Source organism: Fulmarus glacialis, unplaced genomic scaffold, assembly GCF_000690835.1.
Source record: "Fulmarus glacialis isolate BGI_N327 unplaced genomic scaffold, ASM69083v1 scaffold13938, whole genome shotgun sequence".
Classification (NCBI taxonomy): Eukaryota; Metazoa; Chordata; class Aves; order Procellariiformes; family Procellariidae; genus Fulmarus; species Fulmarus glacialis.
This window is the reverse complement of record NW_009226411.1, coordinates 1-8135: the sequence shown is the minus strand read 5'-3', so window position 1 is coordinate 8135 and position 8135 is coordinate 1.

The window sequence follows — 8135 nt, the reverse complement described above, 5'->3', positions numbered from 1 at the left end:
ACCTCAAGCCTGCTAATAGGGAAACCTCAAGGTGAGAAGGCTTCAGCTGTTCCTCTTAAGAGCTTGTGGGCCTTATTCTTTGGGAGGAGGAGTACTCACCTGCGGTAAATTGAGGGGGTGGGGTGTGGTTTTTTTTCTTTAGGTCCTTTTCAATAAGACATTGAACAATAGTTCAGTGTGAAAAACACTTTGCAAGGTTGAGAGATGCATTCTTTCTACAGTCTAAGAGGGTTCAAATTCATATATACCACTGCCCAGAAGACTGTAGGAACCTCAAGGCTATAAGGCAAGGTAGGGGCATGCTTCGTTCCTCTGGCTGAATCTGTCTCACTGAAAATAATTCAGGATTCACGGAGCGTGGCCCCATAAGCATTGGTCTAGGATGGGGAAAAGTTAGGCTTTACTTCCTCTAATTTATATATTTATTTACCATAAATATAATATTTATATTATAAATAAGCTACATAGTAACTGAGGATAAATAGTGCTATAAATTTGGGAATGTTAGCCAAAGTGCATCAAAGAACGAGCAGCAAAGAGATTTAAACAGAACATAACGCTGCCAAAGGAGACCCACGGGTGCGCAAGTGTAGGCTCTTTGTGTTTACACAACAGGCAGAAAGGGTTCCTCAGACTGTCCCATCAACAAGTCCCACTATCTAAAGAGTTAGCTTTATTAACACAGGAAGACAAAGACACGGTGTTAGAGTTTGGAAACCTTTTGTATCTTCTGCTGCACTTATTTCTTAGAGGTGGTCTGTTCCTTCTGCCTGATTTAGCTGCCATCATAAGTGGAGAAACAAAACGGGTTGCTTATTATGGCTGCTTTTTAAGGCTCTGAGAGGAGGGAAGTTTGAGACTGATGCTTACGTTTATGTGTCAATGTGTAAGGGCTGATGTGGGTAGCTGTATAAACTCCACTGTAAGCAGTGGAGGTCTGGTCAGTACGGTCACTGGGCCTCTAGAGCCAATATCTGACCAGCCTAGACCAGAAGCTTGATTCAGTTGTCCAGACATCCACTGGCACTTGCATGCCCGAAGGCACCCAAAGCACCCATTAGGGGTGCCAGACATGACATCAACTGAAGGTTATGATCAGTTTGTTTGTTGCGAACAGTCACTTGGACAAAGAGACCATTCAGAGATGGAGACCGTCATTTCATTGACCTGTCCTGATTTGTTACAGACATTGAAAGGTGAAAAGCTGTTTCCCATTTCCTGTTCATTTTCTGTGTCATAGAATCATAGAATAGTTTGGGTTGGAAGGGACCTTTAAAGGTCATCTAGTCCAACTCCTCTGCCATGGGCAGGGACTTCTTCGACTAGATCAGGTTGTCCTCCTTTGTAGTTTGAATGAAAATCTTCGTTAGCAAAGTTTCCTTACCTCACAATGAAAAGTGATACCCTCTGGATTTTGCCAAAGAAGTAAACACTACAAGAAACAGTTCTTGTTCTGATTCAGTCTAGAATTATGGACTTGACTAATCTGTAGTTGTTAACCCTAAAATGTCTTATTTTGCTGAGGAATACTGTTATTTTACAAGAAGCTTTTATAAGGTTCTTGGAATTTCATTTTCTTTTTTTCTGCACTTTGAGCATTAATCAAGATCAGATTTTAAATGAAGATAACTTATCTGGAAATGATTCAAGCAGTCGTCTGTAGTATTCCTTGTGCTTCAGCAAATGCTTCAGAAGCCGGGTAGCTTCTCAAGGGAACAACTTTGGTTTCCAGAGTGAAGGGGAACATAAAAGTTAATGCAAACAGATTTCTTTAATACCAAGATCACCTCAGTTTAGAATCGCTTGGCTGGTCTGACTTTGACACTAATAGCCTCAAACTTGCCACTCCTAGATTTTATTTCAAAGCCCTCTTGGCAGTACAAGGGCACATTTAGCGGGAACAGGCTTTGTCCATTAAACCCGAAACTTCTTATGCTATATTTAAAGCTCATTTGGAATACTTAATTTTCAGTCTCTCAGAAGTTCGTATTATTGAAATAAACTGTTAATGCAATGTCCACCTTAAAGTGTCACAGCAAAGAATTGTTTCAAAGCAATTTTTGCCACTTGTCATTCACAGCATTCCAGTGTGGATTAAAACTTAATGGAGTTAACACAAAGTCATAAAAAAAGGCAAATAGATTTTTGAAGGATGATTGCCATATTCCCAACATTGCATCTCTTGCATTTTAATTGGCTTCTTATTCCTTTCAGTTCTCAAAGGTAGGTATGTACAACACTCTCAAAATAGGTCGGTCTGGTCTTAAGAGGAGTGCCACATCATGGCTGTTAGCAGAGTGGCTAGTGCTGTACTGGAGCAGGGTTCTTGAAGGTGATAAACGGGCAAATGTGAATAGAAAAACAGGCCCTTTCAAGACACCTTCTTATAAATGGTCTAAAAATATTCTGTGTTCATGCATATACTTGATATGTAGCTGTGAGTTCTTGGTTTTAGTAAGCCTAAGCGATTTGTAACACCACAGAATCGGTGGCCTGCAATTAGCTGGATTAGAGATTTCCGTTTTGCTGAGTTGCGGAACAAAATCACTTTGCACAGAGAGCAGTCAGCAAAGTGCAATGGATTTGATTACCGTGGGCCTGATTTCAATTGTTCTCAACAGATTTCTTTATATATGTTTTTTCCAAGTCCCTCTCTGCTGCCATTTTGTCCTAAGAAGGGGAAGGTGGAGTAAAAGGAAAACAAATTGAAAAAAGTTAGGGATAGAAGCACAGATAGTATTTTTAGTAGATTGGGATTACGGGTTTTCTTTCCAGGATCTGCCTCTCCTTTAGGCTGTTTCTTGAGCAGTCAGAATTAATATTGAATGCCCTGGGACTCACTTTCTTCAGCAGCTCAGGACTCCAAAGCACTTACTTTTTATCACAGACTCAGTTCAAAATCCATTGCTCACATTCCTTTACTCAGACACAGAGCAAACAGAAGGCATCACCCTCTGTGCTGGTAATTAAATGGTGTATGCAGAGGTCCACCTTTCCAGCCGTCTGGGCCACAGAACACAAAATACAGCTCCAATTTATAGATGCTCCTAATACATTGTATCGTTTATCTCTTATCATGCATTTTAATTGCTTATTTGGTGTAAGTGTCAAGCACACACATGAACTGTAGTCCTTAACAATGCCACCGATTCAATTCACAGAATCACAGAATGGCTGAGGCTGGAAGGGACCTTTGGAGATCATCTTGTCCAACGCCCCCCTGCTCAAGCTGGCCACCGGTTGTCTGGGACCATGTCCATTGCTCTCCCCTGATCCACTGAGACAGCCATCGTAGAAAGCTATCAGGTTGGTCAGACATGATTTCCTCTTTGTAAACCCATGCTGACTACTCCCAAGCACCATCTTAAAATATTTGGAAAAGATTTCCAGGATTATTTTCTCTATCACATTCCCTACAATCACGCTGGGGCTGATTGGTCCTAGTTTTCTGGATCCTCTTTCTTGCCATTCTTAAAGATAGGGATGATGTACGCTTTCTTCCAGTCCTCAGGAACCTTGCCTGATCACCATGACCTTTCAAAGCTAATTGAGAGTGGCCTTGCAATGACACCAGACAGCTCCCTCAGTACTTGTGGGTGCATGCCATCAGGTCCCATGGACTGGTGTATATCATACAACATCTCTTGGAATGCCATGTAAGGATATTTTGTCATCTACATATCTCCCTCAGACAATACCACCGGTGTTCTGCATACACCTCTGCTAGTCCTTTGATGGTTTATAGACATCCTCTTACAGTGAACTTCATAGTAGTTTGTCAGCTATATTCCAAGCATCCCATTATTTCAGTTGCACAGCGATAGTATTCATGGTTCCCATTCTTCGGGCATGCTGTTTTGCTTCTTAGCCTACACAGTGATCCATCAACTTTGGGACCTCCTTCCACTTCCTTGGACAAAGTGAGTGAACAGGTTCCAGAAAAAATTTGCCAACACTTTTTTGTGCTATCAGCATTCAAGCAAGCCCAGCATCATCATGAAGTGGGTGAGGGTCTATTTTAAAATGCTGAGACTTCGGTGGGCTCTGAATATTCTGAGAAAAAAACCTAGTACGTATTGAAGACTGCAATACCCTATATTTCCTAGACTGACCTAACATCACTCTTGGCACTCACCACATTGACGAGTACAATAAAACAGATTCATTCAAATAAATGCACAGTTAGGAAACAAGCTATTAGATTTAGAAAAAGATAGCAAATCCTGCAATAATAGAATGCCTCTTATTAGTGTAGCCACAGGTGTTTTCCTGTGTTTTATCCAGATAACAGACTGTGAAGTCATGCTGACTAGTAGTATGATTCAGCCAAGCAGCCAGCAGACCTGAATCCAACTCTCAGGGAAGCCAATCGCTCCAGGTGCTGTTTTCCACACAGCAATAATTACTTGCAGCCAAGCTCTTCCTTATTTCCTCCGCCTGAGGAGAGATGCACCTTCTGAAGTATCCTGAAATGTTAACCTCGATAATCAGACAAAGGTATTGACTTATAATTTTAATATTGTCAATTTGTTGCTCAGTTTAGAGGACAATGGTGTTCTCGGATTAGGCAGTGCCCCAATGACAGCTCCTAAATGTGCTGGGTTTTGTGATAGCACTGCTTAAACGTAATAATGGTTTTCTACTTGTGGCAAATATGCTTGCTGAGAAGCTGTAACAAAAAAGAAATGTCTCTTTGTACCTTCCAATAAATAAGTAATGAGCTAAAGAGCCAGATACTGGCCTGATTTGTACTGGTGTAACTCCGCCAAATCCAGGCCACTCTGGATTTAAGTGTGGGGAAGTGCGACAGAATCTGGGCTGAGACTATCTAGAAGCGGAGCATCCCACCCACCATGTCGGATTGCATCAGTTCTGTGTAAGCACGATGTGTACACAAGGAGACTGTAGCTATGTTCTTAGAGAAGTAGCTGAAGAATGTGTCTGTCATGTTGCTTTAGGTATCACTTTAATTTGTTGGAGCTCACCTCCCTGTTGGCATTCACTGTGCCGTTGCTTAACACCTTGGAAGGCCCTGCCACTCTCTAATCTGATAAGTAGTAATTTGATAAAACAAGTATTACAAATGTTAATAATGGACTTGTTTTATATTGCCTTTCTTTTCTGTTGGATCAAAGCAACATAAAGAGCAATTCATACGTAGAGATGGGGGGACAAAGAGGACAAAAGAAAACTAAAAAAAAAAAAACCCACCAGAAAACCCTGACTTGGCTGGATATAGCAACAAAACTAAGCAACTGATTTAGCCTGTTTATTACGTGAAAATTAGCAATAGCCTTGTCATATGTTAGCCATTATGTACATGTGTATATTTTAAATTAATTTGGGAGAACTGTGCGTAAGCTCAGCATGACTAACACCTTCTTTCTCTCCCGGAGACAACGTGCAATATAGGAAGGGTCGCACAGCCATTTCACAAAAGCATTCTTGGCTTTCTGCTGCAACTTGCTGCTTCCTGACAGGCAGGAAGAGCCAAAGAAAAAGCAAATACAGAAGCCAGAGCTGATGATAGGATGGAAATCCATGTTATGCCATTTTCACATTCTATGTATGGTTCCCCATGTTATGCTGGATTCCTTCTAGTGTACTTCCACACAGACACAGAAAAACCTAGATTCTCCGTTTTGTGCCTTTAAGAAGACTTCTGGCAAAGACACGCTGGTGATTTCTTAGACGGAGCAAGGATTGAAAGAGAGGAGAAAGACACTCTCCTGTGCTTTTTGCATTTTCAAATTGAAAATTGCATAGAAAGTTTTAAAACATAAATGAGAGCTGTAAAACTACATTTCTGTTGAAATATAGTATTTTTTAAAATTAAAGCAAAACCACCCACATTTGGAAATTTCCCATAAAAACACCAAATAAGAATTTTTTACTTTCCATTTCCAACCAAAATACTTTTGCCAGCTTTGCTGTTTTCAGTTCATGTACCTGCTTTTTTCAGTCTGTCATCCTAGGTTTTTCAACATTCCCCGATGAGCTCGTGTTTTCTGCAAGTGCTTATTATCAGAGCCAAGTGCATGTTGCAATCCAGATAATTCACTTCACCATTGTGTTGCTTTTTTGTTTGTAAATTAGACATGTATATTTATAATGCAATGAAACCTCAGGCTGAGGTCACAGGATGGAAGAAATATTTATTTGTCTCACGGGTTTGAATGGAAGAGTATGTTCTTGGTAATAGTTGTCATGTGATGAATTTGGGGATGAGTATGTGACCAGGAGGGAGTACATCCTGAGTTCTGATCCTGCCTTGAGAACAGACACGTTGTGTGACGTTGAGTAAATCAATTTTCTGCCAGAGTTTCCCTTCAGCAATAGACAGCTAGTAATATTTCATCCTTAGCTGGTCATGCAGTGACCAACATTGACAACGTAAAGCTCCAGGAAGAATTAACATTGGCATTAGTGGTAAACTGCTCTTTGAGCTGCTCGGTATTTTCTGGGTGTTGAAATGAGAAAGTAAAAACACTATAAAAACCTTTGCAAGTGTATTAGTGCCCAGACAGGAACACTGCCATCCCCCAGGCTTTGGATCATGCTTCTTCCCAACATTCATGATGAAAGCTGGGAGGAGAAAGTGATTGGGAAGAGTCAGCATGAGTTTACCAACTGCCTGACCAACCTGATTGCCTTCTATGATAAAATGTCTGGATGCAAGGACAGCAGCTGGACTTTAGCAAGGCTTTTAACACTGTGTTTCACAATATTCTTATATCCAAGGTGAGATACTACAGTTTGGATAAGTGGACAAATAGGTAAAAAATTGGTTGGATGATCAAGCTCAGACGGTAGTATTTAATGGTTCATTACCTGGCAGCCAGTAATAAGTGGAGTACCTCAGCGGTCTATCCTGGAACCTGTACTGTTTAACATCTTTATCAATGACCTGCAGGTGATGCATTGCTTGCTCCTCAAGTTTGCAGGTGACCCCAAATGAGGGGACCAGTTGATATGCTCAAGGGCAGAGCTGTCATCCATTTGGATCTGCACAGGGTGTAGGAATGGGCCAGCAGAAATCTTTACAAAATTCAACAGGTTCAAATGTCAAGTCCTGCACCTGGGAAGGAAGAACCCTGTGCAAAAATACAGGCAGAGTGGTGGAGGAGCAGCTCTGTGGAAAAGGACTTGGGGGGCCTGGTGGACATAAGACAGCAGCATGGACTGTATGTGAAGAAGGCCAACAACATCCTAGGCTGCAGTAGCAGCAGGCTGAGAGGAGTGACAATCTCCCTCTACTCAGCATTTGTTAGACCCCCCTAGCTGCATCCAGTTTTGGGACCCCCAGTGTAGGAGGGACATGGATAAACTGGAGTGAGTTCAGCAAAGGGTGTGAAAATGGTTGGGGACTGGAGCTCTTGCCCTGTTAGGAGAGGCTGAGGGAATGGGGCTTGTTCAGCATGGAGGAAAGAGGGCTTTGTGGGACCTTCTGATAGCTATGCAGCTAGTGAAGACAGCAGCCTTCTGATACCCACGAGGAGGTCGTTGAGAAGATGGAACCAGGCTCTTCTCAGTGGTGCAGGGTAGGAGGACAGGAGGCAACTGTCATAGGCTGAAAGAAGACAGTGTATCACTGGTGCTTTTTTACCATGAAGGTGGCCAAGCAGTGCAGCAGGTTTCCCATAGGGCTGTGCAGTCTCCTGTCTTGCAGGACTTCAAGACCTGAGTGGATGAAGCCCTGGACAGACTGCTCTTACCCCTTAGCTGGCCCTGCCTTGAGCAGGGGGTTGGATTAGAGCACTAGACCTCCCGAGCTCCCTTGGTACCATAGATCTGTAATGAAAGGCTTCCACCAAACGGCGTGCCGCCCACTCCCTCCTGCCTCGTGTCAAGTCCACGAAAGGAAAACTTGACATTTTGTGGAGGAAAAAAAACCGCACTGCCAGCTCCCCGCATCCTCCAGCTGCGTTTCAGGAAAGGAGAGGGTGCATTCAGCATTTCAGGACTTTTCTGGATGAAAACTGCTACGTGAGAGCGAGGCAGGCCATGCGTCAGCGAGTTTAACAGTTTCCCCTTTACTTTCGAAAAGTTTGAGTCTCCTCTGATCCCTCGATACCCTTATCACGGGAACCTCAGCCTCCGCGACAGCGCCTTGAATTATTCATTATATTGACAAT